This window comes from Cibotium barometz, chromosome 25 (genome assembly GCF_041138505.1).
Source record: "Cibotium barometz isolate CiBa-2024 chromosome 25, ASM4113850v1, whole genome shotgun sequence".
NCBI lineage: Eukaryota > Viridiplantae > Streptophyta > Polypodiopsida > Cyatheales > Cibotiaceae > Cibotium > Cibotium barometz.
In genome coordinates, this window is record NC_141070.1 from 11,055,488 (window position 1) to 11,077,532 (window position 22,045).

At 44.0% G+C, this 22,045-nt stretch overlaps 1 pseudogene; it reads right to left on the minus strand.

Annotated features, from left to right (window-relative positions):
- Positions 1-7,444, minus strand: part of LOC147624246 (uncharacterized) — a 51,487-nt pseudogene extending 44,043 nt beyond the window's left edge.
- Positions 7,445-22,045: the final 14,601 nt, after the last annotated feature.

A 22,045-nucleotide genomic window follows, 5' to 3' on the forward strand; every position in this document is an offset into this window, starting at 1 on the left:
GTCAATTTTGGGTTCGACATGGAGTGATCTTGGGGCATATTGTCCTAACTAATGATAGCAAAGTGCGACTCATACTAGAGCTGCCCCCACTCACTAACTTTAAAGGAGTCCAATGTTTTATGGGGCATGTCGGCTACTATCGAGGATCCATTTTTATGGTGTTGATATTGCTCGACCTCTTTACGAACTCTTAATCGTCTTCAAGTGGATGGAAGAATACCAACGAGCTTATACAACGCTCAAAAAAGCCTTCGCAAGCGCTCCAATTCTCAAGTCCCCCAAATGGAACATTATTTTCCATGTCCACATCGATGCCTCTTGTTGACTGTGTGCTGGCCCAACCAGGAGAACACACAATGGATTTCCCCATTAGCTTTGCAGTCTCGCCAACTCAATGAAGCGGAGAGAAACTACACTACAACTAAGAGAGAGGGACAAGCCATGGTCTACACCGTTGAAGTTTTGCCATTATCTTCTATGACGACTAAGTTGTTTTCTTCGTAGACCATCAAGCTCTTCTGTACCTAGTAAACAAGCCCTGTATGATAGGTAGAATTACTAGGTGGCTACTTATATTGCTCGAGTTTGACTTCACCATCACAATGGTGAGGAAAGGCTCTCAACATGTTCTAGCATACCACATGTCAAGAATCCCCAACGGTGAACCTCCAATGGGAGTAGATGATGATTTACCAGATGTCATCCTATTCCAACTATGCTTGATTCCTGAATGGGGCAAGGAGGTGGCACACTTCTTAACCAACATCTTACCACTCGATCCCCTCCTCAATAGAGACCGAGCCCGTTGTCTAATCAAACAAGCAACCTCCTACCAACTCATTGGCAGGCCAACTTTATAAGCAGGAAAAAGGTAAAATTCTACGTCGCTGTGTCCGAGGAGATGAGTATGTACTCCTTGAACAGGCTCACTCTGCCTGTGCTAGGGGCACTTTACAGCAATAAGCAGCAGCAGATATTACTGCATAGAAGGTCCTCATGTGGCTGGGTTATGGTGGCCCACTCTAATGGCAGACGTGGCAGAATATGTCAAATGTGTGATGAGTACTAGCGTACAGCAATTCCCCGCTTCTTCAAGGACCACATGCCCCTGAACCCAATTGTGTCCTTGCAGCCATTTGAGAAATGGGGTATAGATTTCATTGGGCCCATCAATCAGTAGTAGCAGCCAAATAAACTCAAGCTCGATATATAATAGCTGCTACTACGGACTATTGCACTAGAAGCTCGAGCGACCCACAAAGCTGATGTGCGATCACCTGCTAAATTCTTGTATGAATCAGTCATCACACGCTATGGTTGCCCTCTCAAGCTTGTCAACGACAATGGGAAACATTTCATTAGTAAGGTAATCCAATTCCTCTTGCAAGATTTCCTTGTCACTCACAAAAAGTCCTCCCCCTATTACCCACAAGTGAATGGCCAAGTGGAAAGCATGAATAAAATCTTATGTGCCATTTTGACTAAAACTGTGGAAGCCATCCATAATGATTGGTAACAAAAGTTGGTTGCACTTTGGTCTTATCAAACTTCCCATAGGGTAGCAACCAATGCCACCCCTTTCAGTTTAACCTATGGTACCGAAGTGGTCATGCCCATGGAGTTCTTAATCCCCAGTTTACTTGTCGTAGTACAAGAAAAGCTCACGAGAAATGTCTTAGGCTATCGCCTATTCGAGCTTGAAAAACTCAATGAAACACACCTTTTAGCAGTATACAACATGATTGTTGTTGAGAAGCTAAGGCACAAACAATCGTTCGACAACCAACTTAAGGACAAACAAATAAACGAGGGTGACATGGTCCTCCTATTCAGTACAAAGACACACAAAAAGAAGCTCAAGCTCAGAGGCTTAGGACCTTTCCTAATCACTAAGATAACACCACAAGGTACAGTGCACATCGAAACACTTGATGGTGTAGAAATGGCTAGTTACTTAATTTATAAAATGCGTACCATTGTCGCTCCTCACAAGTTCAAAAGGACAACCGAAGCATGTGATTATATTTTCAAAGAGGAACTTGGCTGTTGTCCTTGCATCTGCCTTACGTGTCGCTCTAGCTTCAGCCCATTTGGTCACATAGTCAGTGGCCACAATAATATAGCGAGATTGTGTGTTGCGGGCCACTGGGCTAATTGGACCTACAAAGTCTAAACCCCACTTTTCAAATGGTTGGTTTACTTTAATTGGATGTAGGGGCATCTAATCTTTCTGCTGGGGTTTCTTATAGCATTGGCATTCATTGCAACCCTTCACAAAAAGTGATATATTTTGGAACATAGTGGGCCACCAATACCCTGATTGTAAGATCTTTCGCGCAGTTAAGTCTCCTGAGAAGTGACCACCAGCTATGCCCATATGTGCCTCTTGCAAAATATATACTCATCCTCTCGGGCACAACGCCTAAGAACGTTATCCTTTCCTCTTTTATAAAGAGCCCCAGCCATCAGGCAATAGGGTTCGCATTCCTTGATCAGCTTTCGAGCTAGATCTTTACGAAGCTCCTTGGGTGGAAAGCCATTAACCAAAAGGTTAACAATCTTCTCACTCCATTCAGGCATTGTCTCCACCATGAACAAGGAAGTGTCGGGTAAGTCATCATCAACTCCCGTAGGAGCTTCACCATTAGGTATGCAAGAGACAAATGATCAGCCAGACATATTTTTTGCCAGGTCTCACAACAACAGTGAAATCAAACTCAAGAAGAATCAATAACCATCGTGTGATTCTTCTTGTGGAGCATGGTTTGTTCACCAGATACAACAATGCTTGATGATCCACATAGAAAATAAACTTGGTGGCAAGAAGGTAATAACGAAATTTCTTTACTACATATATCATTGCCAACCCTTCTCGCTCCGTAGTGGTGTAGTTCATTTCAGCATCGTTCAACTGGCGAACTGGCAAAGCTAATGGGGTAGTCTAGTTTATGTTCTCCAGGTTTAGTACACACCCAATAGCAAAGTTTGATGCATCAATATGCACATGGAAGATTAAATCCCAGTTAGGCATTCGTAAGATTGGAGCACTCGCCAAGGCCTTCTTTAATAGCTCATATGCACGGTCACAATCTTCGATCCAAATGAACTCGATGAGAAGCTTGTACAATGGTTGAGCTATCTCAGCGAAGAATAAAATAAACCTTCGATAATAACCAACATGGCCCATAAAGCGTTGGACTCCCTTATAGTTGGTGGGTGGGGGCAATTCCAGAATGACCTTGATTTTACTTTCGTCGGTGGAAATCCCATTTTTGGACACTATATGCCCTAGAATAACTCCATGTTTAACCCAGAATTGGCATTTGAAAGGATTCAAAGAGATGCGATATAATCTACATCTTTCAAATATTTTTCGTAAACACATCAAGTGCTCATCTCCCAAGAGGAATGAACACAAAGATCATCTAAGAAAGCTTCACAAAAGTCCCTTAGATATTCCTTAAAGGCTGTGTTTATCAATCGTTGGAATGTTGCAGGTGCATTGGTTAAGCCAAAGGCCATGACGCGAAAGGCAAACACTCCAAACTCCATGATAAATGCTGTTTTAGCTTGGTCCTCTACTGTAATTGTGATCTGATTATAATCAGAGTACGTGTCTAAAAAGCTATAAGCCTCCTTGCCTGCAATTCTTTCAAGCACATGTTCAGAATACGGCAAGGGGTAATGATCTCTTCTGGTGGGTGCATTAACCTTTTTGAGATCAACGCACACTCTGAGTTTCCCATTCTTCTTTGGTACAATGACTATTGGAGAAACCCATTCTGAGTGCTCAATAGGGTATATGAATCCACATTTTATAAGCTTTTCAATTTCCTCTTGTACAATCTTTGCATACTTAGGATTCATTGGGTAGGGATGTTGCTGGACTGGTTTAGCAGTGCTAATCATTGGAATTGTGTGTTGCACCATAGAGGGTGGAACACCCTTCATATCATGGTATGTCTAAGTAAATATGTCCTTGAATTCTTTAAGAAGCCTCTTAAGTGTAGCTTCCTCCATCTTGGTGAGGTCTTGAGCAATAAAAACTGGGTTAGACTCCTCACCTAGATCTGCTAGTTCTATCTCCTTAACTACCGTCGGGACATCGTAGACACCGCTACTCCCATTGTAGGCGTTCGTTGGGCCTTTGTGTAGACGACTTTACGTTCCCCCATGGTAAACGATTTGAAATGCTCGGGTGCGGGGTGTAAGTCTACCGGTTCTTGTTGTGCCATGCTTTTTTCTTTTAATTCCGCATCCTTTTGTTGTTGTGGTAACTCTCGGTTTTGACGCCTTCTCGCAGTACAACTTAGTTTCGGCTTCTCTTCGATTCCTAATTGGGCGATGTCATGAGGTTGCGGAATACACCACATGACACTTTTGAGGTATTGTTCCCAATTATCTGCTAACTTTCGATGAGCGTCATATGCTCCTACATAACTAAGCCATTCTGTAGTGGATCTCTCTTTGTTTATTGTAGTTCTTACATTAGCTCGATAGCGTTGTTGCTTATGTCTCGTCTTCTTTTTACTTAGTTTTTTATTTTTGTTTATATCAGATTTGGACTCACTTGAACAATCTTCACTTGTGTCCCCCTCACTCTCGGGGTTACTGTCCTAGGCCTTGAGCACGTGGCTTCCACACTTGGGTGAATATTTGATTCATACCCCCTATCATGCTCAGAGTCAGTTTATTCTTGAGATTCAGACTCAGAGTCACATTGGTCAGAGTCTTCGCTACTTTCAGTGTCAACGGAGTTTGCCACTTTCTTGCCATCAAGAGTCAAGTGCATAACACCCATCATGTTTACTAGCACTAATGGTGGCATATCTTGACCCTCAAGCGTTACCCAACTTGTGCCTCTATTTCCCCACGTGTCTATGGTTGCCGCCGCTAGGTGTACCCAATCCATGTTATCCGACAGTCATGCCCGGTAGGACATCCATATAAGGAGAATCTTTCCCATCATCAGTCTCTTTTTTGCATGTATAGTAATACTTTAATGAGGCTGAGTGAATAGTGGTATCTGATCAATTATCGATGATAACCTTGCTTCCTAAAGGATGCGCGGGACCATTCTCAAGATCAACTCGAATGACAGAGTCCTAGAATTGTAGGTAGACATGGTTTTTCGACCAGTCATGCACCATTTGTGCTTCCCTCATGAAGGGATGTCCTAAGATCATTTGATATGATATAGGATGCATAGAGAAATCCATTACAATGAAGGTATGTCTTACCTTGTATCCCAGAACCTTGATCTTAAGGTCCCTTAGCATTCCAATAGGTTTAGCTATAGTTCCGTTTGCCATCTTAACCACTATGTTTGTGACTTCTAGGTGAGGTCTTCCCATAGATTCCCAGCAGTTTTTAGTCACAATGCTCACTCCAGCACCACCATCAAGGATTCCTTTTAGAGTTAATCCCTTGGTAGTAATGGGGAGGGTTGCATTAGATTCGTCACCTTCAAAGTACTGTCCCAACTTGTTAACAGGTATTTCAACGACCGAGTCCCATCTAGGTTGGGCTGTATATCCAAATGTTCCTCCTCATCTTGAAGCGTGTCGGGTCTATCCATATTCGCAAATTGTGGTAACCCTGCCTTCAGTTCTCCATTGAGAAATGCCCGAAGAGCTAAGAATAGCTCAGGATCTCCGTATAACTTGGATATGATCGTGGTTCAGATTTCAGAGGACATGAAATCCGTTAGTTTGGACACATTCAACGGTACTTTTCGAGATATCGGCCCCTGACTAGGGACTGGTGAAGATGGAATCACTTCCTCTTCGATGGGGTCAGGCATTCCCTCACTAAACATTCTTTCAAGCAAGAAGGGTGTTTGCCCACTTCCTGATGTCCTATCCTCACTTTCTTCCCGAATGATACTAGGTATAGCTAATGGTTTATGGCTCCTGTGAGGCTGAACTTGTGTAGGAAACACTGTGTCTGGAATCTTGATTTTTCTAGGGTCTGGCTCGAATTCTCTTTGTGTTTCTTCCACCAAACCCCTTAAGTGTTGCACTCGTTCAATCTCCTCTACTGGGTTTGGGTAGCTTCCAATCTTTTTCTTGAGGGTTTTTGGCCCACGTGGCTTGTCTTTGGGAGTCTCAGTCAGTCTGGGTAGCCGAGAGGGCATTAGCTGACTTGGTTAAGGGGACGGAGGATTTTTCTTTTGTTTCCCCTGATTTATGTATTCGCCTAATTCTCCTTCGTTGAGCTCCCGAGTGGGTTCCTCCCTTAAGGTAGTGGCTTCGGTCCCCATGGTATCTATTGAATCAGCATCATCTTCAGGATCTTTCATATACTCGGGGTCGTCTCCTGTTCCTATATTAGTCTTTGAACTAGGTTTGGAGCTTGTGGCATTAAGCGATCTCTTTCGTCGCGTTTTCTTTTTCTTTGCTCGAGCAATTGATGCAGTATCCCTCTCTTCAAGAATGTAGTTTTGATTTTGAAGCATTGACCGTGTGACTACATTCACGGGTACAACTGGTGTGGTTCCTAGTGCCTCATTAGTGACCTCAACCAAATTCAATGGCGTAATCTTGGGTGCACTCGGATTATGTGGACATTGAAAAATCAAATGATCTATGCCACAACGATTACATGTACCGACATTCTCGACGTGCTCCCTTGATTTGGTTGCATTTGAGTAGCAATCTTCTGTAGCCTATTAGGGCACTTTGCTACACGATGCGGTCCACCACAATCGTAGCATTGAAGTGGTGGTCTCCTCGCCAAGGTATTAAGGTTTTGCCCTCTTGTGGGCGAGAGCAGCCGCTTGATATACATGCTTGACTTGCCTGAAATGATCCTCCATGTAGTACTGGGGAGTCATTTCAAACGTATCAATCCTATATGGAACAGTGGGGTCTATATCCACTTCATAATCCCCACATGCACTATGTGACTCACTACCCATCTGGTTTATAGGGGTAATCCTTGGATGTGGAGGTTGTGGTGCTAGCACTGGAGGTGGTAACGACACAGGCTAGACTAGATTTGGGTTCCTTGGAACTATGTGTTGTGACGGTTGCTCGACAGGTGGTGCAGGCATCAGTGCTGGTACTTAAGGTGTGTTTGACCAGGCTAGTGGTGCCTGATTTGCTAACATACACTTAAGTACTAGACAATCCTTAGATTTATGGCACTTACCACATGTATTGCAAGTCCCATTGAATTTAACTCTGAATGTGGGACATTCACTCGTGCTATGTGGTCCTAAGCAAACCGAACACCATTGTTGCTCTCTTCTTGGGTACATATGGCTATTTTGAGGAGCTCGATTATCCCTAAAGTATTCTTGGAGAGCCTTAGTAAGGTCGGCTATAGACATTTCGGACATCTTGGTCTCCTTGGCAATAGGTTTTACAGTGATTGGCTCGTGCCCAAATACTTGCGAACTAACAGACTTTGTCTCCGAAGACATCTTTTTACCTACAATCATCAAGTTGTCTTCTAACTGGATTGCATTGGTAGTGACTGCTTCCCACGTTGTAAGACCTCTAATGACTAGGCCATTGTATATGTCCTCGTGGCGCAATCCTTGGTGAATCTATCAAGAAGTTGGTTGCTATTGAAGCGCTCATCGGGAGTACAACGGGAGTACAACGAGAATTTAGATGCTTTAGTCGACTAATAAAGTCTCTCACTGACTCTCCTTCCTCACGTTCAGCTTTTTGGAGTTGAGATGCTACTCCCCAAAGCACACCCTCATGTATGTATTCTTTCAAGAACAATCTCCTGAGAGTGGGATAGTGAGTACGCTCTTCAACCCTTAAAGTTCGATACCAATCTCTGGCTTTTCCACTCAAGGTTAAGCTTTAAATTTATGTAGCTCCTTGTGCTCTTCCAAGGAATCACACACGTGTTCAAAAACTTCAATGTGCTTCCTAACATCTTCGTTACCCCACTGAAGTTCTGAGTGAGCTTAGCAACTTGTACCGCCTTGCGTCTAGGCTCTCTCTTAGGCATGCCACGCATGTTTTCCACAATAGATCATCCGATCGTTTGAGAAAACGCTGCTAGATCACCTAGGTGAGCAGGCATAGCTGGTGGAGGCACTTCTGGGATGGCCTGGTTGGAACAGGAGTTGGCATTGGTCTTGATATGTATGTAGCTGACGTAGGATATGATATGTGACTAGGCATAGCTCCTCTTGGATAAGGGTTCTGATAAGGCATTTGTGGAGCATGCGCTATTGGCATAACAGGAGGCGTAGGAGCTACATGAGCATGAGTAGCGATAGGTACATATGGTCGATATGCGCCGGTATGCACTGTTGTAGGAACTGTACCACTAGGTAGCGGTGTTGTACTAACTACAGTGGTAACGGGTGCACTTTCCATCATGCTTATCATCGGAGTAGGCATTGTGGATTCCCTAATGGAAAGTTGAGCCAAAGTTGGAAAGCTAAAGTTACTGCTCATGGGCTCAACCTGCATTGAGACTCCAGGCGAAACAACATACGAAGGATCTATGGGACTCACCGAGGGAGTCTCCAAAATTGTGACAGGGTTGGTTGTTTAGCCTTGCCCGTATCCAAAAATCTCATAGGGCCAGTGGAAACTAGGTTCACTCCCCTATTCTACCTCTCAAATTGGATAATTATATGGATAACTTCACATATCATTTGTCGTTGTTCATCTAGATTGGTGGCACTAGATGTAGATCGTACGACTTCTAACCAACCTACATGGTATGTGTTACCCGTGTATAGGTCAGTCAGAGTCTCCGTGTGTACGTCATATTCCCAATTTTCATTGAGAAATATCCCATCTAAACTTGACGTGCCAAAAGGTTCTCTTGAAGTGGACGCAATGTCACTTCTTATGGATTGACTTCTAGGGACCTCTACTTTGGGAAGAGCGTCAGAAGGCGGTAGCTCAGTAGGGCCTTCATTAAATGAAGTGGGTAGAATATCCACATGGACACTCTTTGGGAGGGCAGGGTCTACATGAGATGTGAATGGCGAATCTACTTCCCCTCCTCCTTTGTTTACTTCACTTGTCGCAGGTTCAGAGCGCGTAGCTCTACTAAAAGTCTCTATTAGACGACTAAACATGCTAGATCCAGGTTGTGGGGCCCAAACTGGCATGTTTTGGCTTGCTTCCTCTCAAAGTTCCTGGTAGGGTGCCCTTCCATGACTTTAGAGTTAGAGGACGAGTCACTAGCCGCTATTCGTGGATCTTGGGTTGCACTTTCTTGGGTTCTAACTAAAGGCCAAGATGCTAATGTGGAGGGATGGTGTGAGCCTGTGTAAACTGAAACGCTTTCTAGTTGCTCAGACTCTAGCACCCGACCAGAGCATATATGCATGTGATGTGGGTACCCTAAGGGCGTTGGTAACTACCCTTGAAGCCCACACAAGTGGTTTCTCACGTGTTTCGCACCCCGTTTTTACTTATTTTTGTCTTGTTTTCAACCCGTTTTTACCCCCTTATGGACGAAACTGGACTAAGGCATGTGATAGCTCAAGACGAGCGTATCATTCAAGGGGTCCTAGCGTGCTTTACAGCACAATGTTCGCCTATCCAGAGCTCTCGTGGTCCTCAGAACACTCTATTTGTGTCTAGGTGTGAGGCCTAAATTTGAAAGTCCAAGGGTGCCTTTGGGGGGAAAGGTGAAGGCTTTGTCCCACATGCCCACTCCACTGCTTTGGGGTAGACTATATATAGGGCTTCACTCCCCTTAAGCTTTCACTTGAAAGAAAGTTATGGAGGCTCACTCTCCTATATATATATATATATCAAAAGACCGAGGCCGGCGGGGTCGGGGTCAATTGGGGGTTTTTTCTTTTCAAAATTTTTTTCAAATAAAAAATTTATTTTCGCTTCACCACACAGGTTTGGGTTTCGTTTTCGTTGTCGTTTTATTATTATTATTATTATTATTATTATTTATTTTTTCTCTTTTTTTGGGAAAATATTTTAGGGTTTAGAGTTGGCCGCAGCAGCGCCTTGCTGCTGTTCTGCCCTCCGTGTTCACACACACGCACGCACACGGTGCGCAGAACTGAGAGAACAGCCCTTTATTCGTGTTCACACACACATGCACATAGCGCGCAGAATTGAGAAATGGCCGGGTAAAACAAGAATGAAAAACGAATGAAAGTCAACACCATACACACAATCACGCCTCTCTATGCCTTTCTTGCAGGATAAATTTGACTTCAAACAGTAGCCCGACCTGCATCTGGAGCTTGGTACAGCAAACGGATGAGTCCATGGCTCTTTTATATGGATCTGTTGGTTGATCTTGCTGATCTTCAACGGAGATTCCATCTTGAATTTTTTATAAGTGAGTATATTGCCGAGTACTATGAGCTAAGAACTATCGAAAAGGCCCTTGAGTGGACAGGTGGTGAGCGTTCTGGTTGCCAATGATGCCATAGATACTCCGATGAAGGAATGATTGCAAATTAAGATTCAACTGGATATTTTGGAGGATTGTGATCAGTGATACTATGGCTTCATTAAATGGTTGTTTTAAAGATAGCTGAATCTATGAAGAAAGCAATTTCATATTGGGTGTGTAAGTGGTGTTGTTACCATATTATAGTAGTGATGTGTGTGAACACACTTAGGACCGCCGGGGCACTTTTTCCCTCACTAGGAGGTTTTTTCCCCCGTGCATTGTATATACGCCCATTATCTTCTAGGGCTTGTTATCTTTCATTTTTGGCACTCATAATACACTACTGTGTTGTGCTCAAGCTTCCTCATCTTCTTGAAGTTGTGTGTGCATTCCTGCAACCCTAATTCCAACAATTGGTATCAGAGCAGGCTTCCTCCTCCCGGGCAGCATCACCGGCACCTGCCGCTTCATCTCCTCCGATTGCAACGAGGTTTCACGAGCGTCTGCAGGCTAGTATATGCCGTGGGCGAGCCCGTAGGGCTCGGTCGTTTCAGAATTTTGATCTGGAGTCATTTCGCCCTCCGTTTTTGCATTCCAAGTACTGCGCAGGCAAAATCGTCATACTGTGCAGATTTTCTGTCAAGATTAAAATCTGCAGGACAGGTGCCCATTCGTCTGTTTTGGGCTGTGCTACATAGCACAGGTCGATTTTATACAGGTTTACCTCTTGCAGACAGCATTTACATCTAGTAGTACAGTCATTGGCCATGGCTGACAACAATGATGTATTCCGCATGTTGGCTGCTGAGGATAAGTTGGATGGCACCAACTATCCATTGTGGGCATATATGATGCGACATGTATTGGTAGCAAAGGGGTTATGGAACATTGTGCAGGGTATTGATGCACGTCCTATTGTGGCTGGGAATGCTGCAAACACATCAGAAACAGGTACTGTTGATGATGGTGCAGGCACAAGTGCTGTAGCAGCTGTTCGAGAACCACCACTTTCAGCAGAGCAGATTCGTTGGGATGGTAGAGATGCGCAGGCTCATGCCTTGATTGCGCTGTCTGTCAAACGTACCATTATCCCACATATTCGCTTCTGCAGGACTTCTAAGGATGCTTGGGATGTACTTGCCACATTGTATCAGGCAAGAAATGAGGCTCGTGTTGCTTATCTCCGAAAACAGTTGGAGAATGAGCATATGAACGAAGGTGATTCTATGGATAGCTTTTTGACAAAGATCAAGGATTTCAAAGAGCAGCTCATTTCTGCAGATGAAATCCTGTCAGACAGTTCACTTGTGCAGACTGTTTTGAATGGTCTACCAGATTCTTATCAGGGTTTTGCTTCCACTCTTCGCTTGATGATGAAAGGCAATCCCAATGCCTTATCATTTGAGGAGTTAGTTTCTGTTTTGCTGCAAGAAGACCAGTCAAGGCAAAACAGGAATATTATGCGTGTCGCAGATCAAGCTTTCGTTGCTAGTCAGAGAAGCCGTAAAGGTAAAGCTGGCTTTTCTTCTAGTAAGCAGAAATCTGCAAATGCTGCGCAACCAAAGAAGGAAGACAAAGATGAGAAGAAGGGTGACAAACAGAAGACATTTTGCAAGTACTGTAAGGGAAATGATCATGTCATCAAAGCGTGTCCTAAGCTGGCTGCGAAAGAGGCTAAGAAGAAAGAGGCTGGTATGGCTGTTGCAGATGCCTCTCCTTCTAACAATGAATCTGCTAATGTTGTGCTAGATACAGAATGGGCATTCAATGCGCAGTGCAGTTATGACCCATCTTTGCATGACACATGTATGTCTGCAGTAGATTCAGATGTATGGTACTTTGACAGTGGTGCCACTAAGCATATCACCTCGCAGCGCAGTTTATTCACTTTCCTTGAGTCTGCTCCCACAGGGAATACTGTCACTTGTGCCAATAACTCCTCTTATCCCGTTAAAGGAGTTGGACAGATTGTGCTGAATGTTGCAAATGGCAACACCTTTACACTTTTTGATGCATTGTATGTGCCAGGGATCAAAAAGAATCTGCTGTCAGTCTCCGCATTTGCCAAAACAGGTTTGGTTGTAAAATTTGTGGATGACAGATGTACTGTTCATGATCTCTCTTGTGGTGACATCATTGTAGCATCTGGTTCACTATGTCGAGGGCTGTATAAGCTCAATATGGATGGCAAATGTGTAGAGGATTCAGCATGTGCTATTATGGATACGCAGGCTATTTCAAATGCAAAACTGTGGCATGCACGTTTTGGTCATCTGAATTTTGCAAGTTTGCTGCGCCTGCAGAAATCTGAAATGGTGTCTTCTTTGCCTAAGCTTGAGGCACCTGTCAAGCATGTTTGTGAGGGCTGCATATTGGGTAAAATGCAGCGTGCTTCCTTTCCCAAAGATGGATCAGTGAGAGCTGAACGCAGATTGCAGCTTGTTCACAGTGATGTTTGTGGTCCCATGCAAACTCCATCATTTGGAAACTACCTTTACTTCGTGACTTTCATTGATGATTTTACCAGGCATGCATGGGTATATCCTTTGAAGGCAAAGTCCGAAGTGTTTTTGTGCTTCAAACAGTTTTTGGTTATGGCTGAAAATGTGTCAGAAAGTAAGATGGGCACCCTCCGTTCAGATCGAGGGGGGGAGTATATGTCTTCAGAATTTAATGCATTTCTGGCTGAGCGTGGGATAAAACACCAATGTACAGTGCCGTATACACCACAGCAAAATGGTGTGGCTGAGAGAAAAAACAGGTCTCTCATGGAAATGGCAAGATGTATGGTTAAGAGTCAAAGTCTACCACATGGTTTTTGGCTTGAGGCTGTCATGTGTGCCACTTATGTACTAAACAGGTGTCCCACCAAAGCATTACAGGTTGTCACTCCATATGAGGCTTGGCATGGCCGCAAGCCATCTGTTGGCCATTTACGTGTTTTTGGTTGCCTGGCATATGCATTAGTGCCTGTGCAACATCGCAGAAAATTGGATGACAAAGCTGTCAAATGTATTTTTGTTGGATATAGTGCTGAGAGCAAAGGCTATCGTTTGTATCATCCACAGACAAAGCGCATTTTGGTTAGCCGTGATGTTGTATTTGTGGAAGATGCGGTTCAGCCCTTGGTTTCATGTACTAAGGAGACAGATATCAGCTCACGTGATGTCTATGATACATTGTTGCCTCTTTTCAGTGGTGCACAGTCAAGTGCAATACCTCATGAGGCAGTTTTTCAGCCTATGCAGGTTTTAAATGATGGCACAGATCAGCCTATATCTGATGCAGATGTGCATGATGCACTTGAGGATGAGAGACAAGAGATTGAGGGCTCTAGGAATATGCCTAGATGGCTGGTGCAGACTTTGCGTGACAGCAAGTTGGATGCCCCTTTGTCTAGTCGCACTCGTTCTGGCTCTCATGGTGCCTCTTATGCGTCAGATTGTTATGCATTGGCTGTTTCTAGTATGTGCGATGAAAGTGAGCCTGTTTCATTTGATGAGGCACAAAGTTCAGAAAATTGGATGACTGCTATGCAAGCAGAATACGATGCTATTATGAAGAATGGTACATGGTCTTTATGTGACTTGCCCCCTGGCAAGAAGGCCATTGGCACTAAGTGGGTATACAAATTGAAGCGTAAGCCTGATGGCACAGTGGATCACCATAAGGCTAGGCTTGTTGCAAAAGGTTATGCTCAAGAGAAGGGCATTGATTTTGATGAGACTTTTGCTCCCACATGTCGTATGACCACTGTTCGTAGCATCTGTGCATTAGCAGCTCATAATGGTTGGAATGTACATCAGCTGGACATAAAGACTGCGTTCTTAAATGGAGATTTGCATGAGGAGGTGTATGTATCGCAGCCTCGTGGTTTTGTTCAAAGAGGGCAGGAAAACAAAGTGTGCAGGTTAAAAAAGGCTTTATATGGTTTAAAGCAAGCTCCACGAGCTTGGTATGAAAAAATACATGCATATTTGACTGCACATGGGTTTCAGAATAGTCCAACAGAAAGCACTTTGTATGTTAAACGTGTGGATGGTGTACATCTGATCATTGCTCTCTATGTCGATGACATGCTGCTCACAGGACCAAATAAGAATCATATTGCTGATTTTAAGGCTGATTTGAATGCCTCTTTTGAGATGTCAGATTTGGGGCATTTGCATCATTATTTGGGGATACAATTTAAGCAGTGTGATGGAGGTATTGCTTTGTGTCAGACAAAGTATATTGAAACATTGTTGCGGAGATTTGGCCTTGAAGACTGCAAGCCTATTGCTACTCCAATGGAGACAGGTTTGAAGTTGAGTCTTCATGATGCTGGAGATCACTTTGATGTCACACTCTATCAGACAGCTGTTGGTTGCCTCATTTATGTATGCATTACGAGGCCAGACATTCAGTTTGCAGTCTCACAGGTGAGCAAATTTATGCATAGCCCAGGCATTAAGCATTGGCAGGCAGTGAAGCGTATCTTTCGCTATTTGAGTGGTACTCGGCATCTTGGGTTGTTTTATCCCAAGGGGGGATCATTGCCGCCAGATTTACATGCTTTTTCAGATTCTGACTGGGCTGGTTGTTATGACACACGCGTGTCCACGAGTGGTTTTTGCTTCATGCTTGGAAGCTCATGCATATCATGGTTGAGCAAGAAGCAGCCTACTGTGGCCACTTCTAGTTGTGAAGCTGAGTACAGGGCAGCTTTCACAGCTACGGTTGAGTGTGTGTGGCTCAGACGCCTTATGGCTGATTTGGGTGTTGGGCAGCCATCTGCCACCACCATCTTCACTGACAGTCAGAGCGCATTGGCAGTTGCGCGGAACCCAGTGTTCCATGCTCGTACGAAGCACATTGAGGTGCACTACCATTATGTCAGGGAGAGACTCTCTGCAGGAGAGATCAGTTTGGCTTATGTGCCAACACAGGATAACCTTGCAGACCTTTTCACAAAGGCTCTGCCTCGTGAGAAGTTCGAAGCTTTTCGCAAAGCTTTGGGCTTACTCCCTTTTGTGGATTCGTCCACATAGCTAGACACTTCCCTATACATGAGTGCTAGCTCTTGTTCACCGCATCACTCCAGGGGGGATTTGTTACCATATTATAGTAGTGATGTGTGTGAACACACTTAGGACCGCCGGGGCACTTTTTCCCTCACTAGGAGGTTTTTTCCCCCGTGCATTGTATATACGCCCATTATCTTCTAGGGCTTGTTATCTTTCATTTTTGGCACTCATAATACACTACTGTGTTGTGCTCAAGCTTCCTCATCTTCTTGAAGTTGTGTGTGCATTCCTGCAACCCTAATTCCAACAGGTGTGACTAGCTTTAAGTTTGCACATAAACATCCGGCTAGGGGGCCTGGGAGCTCTTTTCCCAGGTACCTGGGACAAAACCTAACCAAATTCTTAATAGGATCCCATGAGACTGGATGGGGTTAGGCTGGACTGATGGATTCGTAAAATGAGACTCAATTCTGTTGTAGTACGCTAGATGAAGTAAATCTCGAATAGTAATTGTTCTATGGAAAGAAAAAGAATCAATGGCTGTGCCTCTCGATGGGGAAAAAAGCATTGATCTCTATGATCCAAGTGCAAGTTCTTCTTTGATCCGACCAAGTGACTTTAAGTTCGGTTGGATCAGTTTGGTCAGTAATGACCTTGACTACGTTAGAGTAAACTTATTCTGGAGAAATCACCCGTGCTTGTCAGGCAAGGGAAGTTTTTTCGAGTTCGGTTTTTGGAAGAACCGAGGGATTAGTCTCCTGTCCGGATATCCGTGGGTGAGGCCCCGAGTGAGAGGACCTGCACCACGCAAGGAGTGCTTCTTCTGCTGCTAGCACCACCGAATCCGTTGCACGGAGGGGCAGGGATCTTTCAGAGGGAAATTTGTAAAATGTTTCGGAGGGGGCGCCTCAAATAAGTTTTGTTGAGAGGTCTTGTTTATTATTTTCCTCCTCCTCCACCTTTTTGCATGCTTCTTGAGCTACCAACTTGTCTTGGGTAGGTCCTGGATTGGGTGGTGGGGGTATCTGTTCTGTGCCCGCGGGCTCCTGGTGGTGCTTCTTAGCTAGAGTGGGGAGAGGTCTATGGTGGAGATAGAGATGTGATCATCGCATTGGACCACTTAGATGTATGGCAGAGGCAACTCCTTCCACCCGGTTGCATGATAGAGCACCTTCATAATAAGTAGTGTGGCCACTACCAGCTTCCCCTGTGGGTTTGAACATACCGCATGCAGCTCTTTGAAGAGGTACTCTACCCAATTCACCATTTGGCCTTGGTGCACATGGGCCAATGTGGTCATGCTGCACCTGCTAAACATGTCTGTCCAGCGAGTAGTGAGTAAAAACTATAGGGCCCGATTTGGCACGATCAAATCCTCTTGTGTGATGTTTGCCCACTCCACCCTAGCTTTTTTGGGGTTGCCTCTATATAATCCCGTGGTGAGCTTGGGGGCGTTGGTGATCTTGACATAGAGCTAGTCTAGGTTAGGGAGTTGTAGGGCATCTCTAATGAGCTCAATGCTGTGAGCTAGACCCTATGTCTCTAGCCGTCATTGTCCAAAACCTCACCTATATGAAGGCTGGCATTATAAGTCTCTGTGAAATAAAGGTTGTTCTAGAGATCTGCCCCCCATGGCTCCAGAGTAGGCAATCTTCCCAGGCCCAGCTGCTCCAGCTTCTGTACAACTGTAGGGTCGATTGCTATTGCCCTGTAGCATGGCCTGGTGAAATATAAGAGCTTGTGCTCGACCTTATGGTTATTCTTCATTAGGGAGTTCACGGTGTGGCCATTCACTTGCTTCATTAGGGCCTCCCCCTGCTGAGATAGCTGTGTGGGGTGTTGGGCATACTCCTCAAATCTGCCCCCTTCTTTCGGTCGCTTTCTCTTGATGGAGGTATGGTGGAGGACCTCCCTGGAGGAGTCCAAGGTGTCAATCATGGTGCAAGAAGGGTGTGAAGGCTCGAGAGAAAATTTTGCAAGAGTTTGGCTACAAGGAAAGATGAAAGTGGGGAAATAAGAGGGTGGGGCCTATACTTATAGTTTTCAAAAGGGTACGGCTATGGCATCTACAATGAATGATCGTGGCATCTGGAATGAAGGACCATGGCATATGGAAACAAGAGCAAACGGGTGCGGCAACTCCAGCAAAAGGCCGTGGTATCATGATCGAACGAGTGTGGCCTTCTAATTTGGTGGTGGTACGGGCATGGGCTTTTGAAATGGAGAAGGGAACGGGCGTTCGCTTCCAAAAGCTGAATGGAACGGGCATTTGCTTTATGAAGGAGAAAGGAATGGGTGGGGCCTTTTGAGTAAAAGTTGGTACGGCTGTGGCAAATTCCAAACACCCATGGTAGATGGTTTAGAATGGAACAGCCGTGGCATTTCATTGTGTGGATTGGAACGGCCAGGGCATTTCATTATGTGGGTTGGAACGGCCGTGCAAATTTGGAACGACCGTGGCAAACTTGGGACTTGTAAAGAGTACGATTGAATTTGGAATGCCCGTAAAAAAAGCAAGTTGGTACAGCTGTGGCAAATGTGGTACGGCTGGCTCTTTTTTTTGGTAAGCACCTTGAATTAGGTTTTGTATCCAAAGGCTATGCTGCTAGCACGCCATTGTGGGTTTTGTACTGTGACTACGTGCCCAATTCGCCAAGGTGAGAAGTCAATTCCAATTTGGCAATGGCGAGGTGGGGGGTGTTACATCCTTGAGGAATTCAGAGGCTAATGAGACTGAAGGAGTTGGTAATGGTGTTGTAGTACTCTGTTTGCAGCCTGCTAACAGGTGGAGGAGTTACTAGAGATTGAAGGAGTTGGTAATGGTGTTGTAGTACTCCGTGTTGCAGCCTGACAATGTTGAGGGTGTATCATTAGTCAACTCAATCAGCGGAAGAATGGGGGTTATAGTGTTGCTGTGAAGCTTGTGCTTCCCTTTTTCCTAGGTAGTCTTTGTGGCAAAAGTCACCTTTGGTTTCCATTGAAAGATAGGGGACTGCTAAGCATCACAGGGTGGAAGTTGGGGATCCAAATATGATGATTTCCCTCATAGAAGTGCTGGGCTCGTATAGTAGGAGAGGTTTGGGGATCCACCGCCCGGGGGGTTGGTTTTGGGCTCGGTTGAGACTTTGATTGAGGATTGGGGTGCCATGGAGAATGTTCAGGCTTGCGTTTGTCCTATACCACCTATAGGCTTGTGGTTGGTGAATTTGTTGCCGTCGTGGGAGACAAGGGGCTTTGGTGCCTGTGGGATGAAGGGAAGGGTTGGATTGTCGGGGATCCATAATGTAGATTCGCCTTCATAATAGCCTTGTGCTATTGAGAAGCTTTTTAGGTACCCAATGAGGAGATGGTATACCCCGTGGAGTTCGGTTTGTTTTGTTAGAAATGTTAGTTGAGTTAGTTTGGGTTGGTGGGTCAGCAGCTTGTGGGGTGGCGATGAAGTGGGTTGCTGCCAAGCGTGGTGGTAGGGAGGGAGTGAGAGGAATTGATGTGGTTGGAATGGTGAGTGGCCTCTTTTTTAGTGGGATGGATTTGTGGGGGTGTGGTGATAAAATAATGGTGGGTGGTGAAGGGGGGATTTTGTGGCATGGGGGAATAGTGGCTGCGGGCTCCTCGTCCGTTCATGAGAGGACAGTAACTTGGCCAGAGGCCAACCAGTTGTGAGGTTGCCGTTCGTGTGTCCTAGTCAATGTTGCACCGGTTATGTCCCCCATCCAACCCCTTCTAAAGGAGTATTTCTTCACGCATGGTTCGCAGGCATCACATAGAACTTCCCTTCCGAGGGATCATTTTCGATGTGGAATAAAAGTGTAACTATGCCTAAACAATGAACATGTTGTGACGTTACAGTGGTAACGATGACATGGGTTTTTTTTAGTGAGGGTTTCCCAATGGAATGCCATGTTTCATGGGACATCAAATTGTAACTAGCCCCTGTATCGACAAGAACTAATTTTTGGATAAAGAACATCAGGGTGGTCATTCCTAACCACAACCGAGCTGTCTTCACCTCCCATTCTTCTTCTTTAAGGTTGACCACTTGGGCCAGATTGACCATGATGTGTCTCTACCGAAGCTTGGCTTGCCTTGCTTTGGTCTCTTGTTGCGCAACTTGTTTCATATCCTCATGGTATTTCTTGCACTGTTTTTTATCCTGGATGGCTCTTATGGTAGCCTCAGTGAGAGAGCCATAGTAGCGTTTGAGTTTGCTACCATTGAAAGAAAGCTCCAATTTCTTCAATTTGGAGAGGATTTTAGAGGATAGTAAAAATTATCATTATTTCAGCATAATACTGGCATAGTATATTTCTCATATTTTCTTACAAAGGCTAAGGATCTATTTATAGGTGAGGGAGGCCTCTAACCAAGTCCAACTAATTTTTAGAATTTTCCAGGTTCATTTGGTTGAATTTGGACAAGATTTGCACCTAGTTTGGTTCCCTTTTGATTTGGTTCTCTTTTGATTTGGTTTGATCCAAGAGAGAGGAGAGATAAAAAAATATCACAATATTTTTTAGTTTAAAACTCCACCACACATGTGAATTAGGTGCCTCCTTGAAGGGACCCCTTTTCCTTACACATGTGTCAAAAATGAATCATTATACCCAAAATATCTCATTTTTTTAGTAATACTCATAGTTTTTTACCAATAAACCTTGTACATAGTCAACTCTTCATCTTATGTGGACATTTACTCATTTTTGGGTATCTTTCTTTTACAAATTGGATTTATCTCCTCCCCACACATGGATTGATCCTATTCGCCCATAGGAACCTTAATTGGACCATAATCCAAAAATTTTCGAAAATCTAGACCCTTAGGCTAAGGTCCTTTATACCTATTTCCAATTAATTCCAATTGCACATTGGAAAGTTCTTTTTGAATTTCTATTTCAGGGGAACCCACTAGGAGGATTTTTATATCCAAAAATATATCAATTTTGGACTACCTCTCTCTAGATGTTTTCTCTCTCTAGGTCAAAACAAGGTAAAACAGAATCTTTCTTTTATTTCAGAGGGGAAAATAATTATAAGATTAGAAAGGGAGGTTCTTACTCCTGTATACCTCAAAAGCTGGGGGAGAAGAATCTTACATCCTACCCCACTTAAAAAATGCGAGATGTCCTCATCTCGCAAAGTAGAGGACAACTCTTTCCCTTAAGATCCAACTTATTCTAGGGTTCCTTATATTTTGGTCAACCCAACAGAATCCTGGGATAAATATTCCTTATATAGAACTCATCATTAAATAACAATTCATTCAGATTATATCATTCATATCTTTAACACAATAATGGTCCATTAGATCGAAAAATTTCTTTCTGAACATTCCTCCATGGGAATTTCAGTCAAGCAAGTTTTCAATTTTTCATCCTATTAACTTGATCCACCGGGTCAAGTGTTAAGAGTATCAATCTGACAGCACAATCCACTAATCTCATAGTGATTTGCTGAGGTCATTATCATCATTCCAGTTACAAACATTATCACAGAGACTTGTCCCATTCATCCTCATTGTGGTTTTGCCCAACTTATCACTTTTCAACCAAAATTCAAGAATCATCTTTTTCCAATCAGAATCCAAATCAATTCATCAATTCTCAACCAAAATTTTGAAATCATATCAACCACATTCAAATTCATCATCTGGATAGCATTTTTGCTTATAATTTCAAGGTCTTAGATTTACTCGTATATACTGCCAGTAAAGAGCTGCAGTTATACTCTCGGTATATACGGGTAGTCACGGTCCTTGGAATTATAAGGTAAATACCATCATGTCTAGGCCTCAAGCAAGTCAGGGGTTCCATACAATTACGGTACTTCCATCTGAAGACCCAATTACCAACTTATGAATTTCAGTTTGAATACCAATTTGTATGAATTTCATCACACAATTCCAACCTTTTACTGTTACTTCATAAATTTTTGACATTTTTGGCTTCTCAGTTGACCCTCATCAGCCAATTCACTCTGATACCAACTGAAAGATCCCTGCCTCCTCCATGCAATGGATTCGGGTGTGCTAGCAGTGGAAGAAGCACTCCTTGCGCGGTGCAGGTCCTCCCACTCGGGGCCTCGCCCATGGATATCCGGACACGAGACTAATCCCTCAGTTCTTCCAAAAACTGAACCCGAAAAAACTTCCCTTGCCCGAAAAGCACGAGCGATTCCTCCAAGATAAGTTTACTCTAACGTAGTCAAGGTCATTAACTGACCAAACTGATCCGACCGAACTTAAAGTCACTTGGTCGGATCAAAGAAGAACTTGCACTTGGATCATAGAGATCAACGCTTTTTTCCCATCGAGGCACAACCGTTGATTCCTTTTCTTTCCATAGAACAATTACTATTCGGGATTTACTTCATCTAGCGTACTACAACAGAATTGAGTCTCATTTTACGGATCCATCAGTCCAGCCTAACCCCATCCAGTCCCATGGGTTAGCGAACCGCCCAACCACTGTAGTGATGGGATCGTATTAAGAATTTGGTTAGGTTTTGTCTTCGGTACCAGGGAAAAGAGTTCTCAGGCCCCCTAGCCGGATGTTCATGCAAACTTAAAGCTAGTCACACCACTTACACACCCAATATGAAATTGCTTTCTTCATAGATTCAGCTATCTTTAAAACAATCATTTAATGAAGCCATAGTATCACTGATCACAATCCTCCAAAATATCCAGT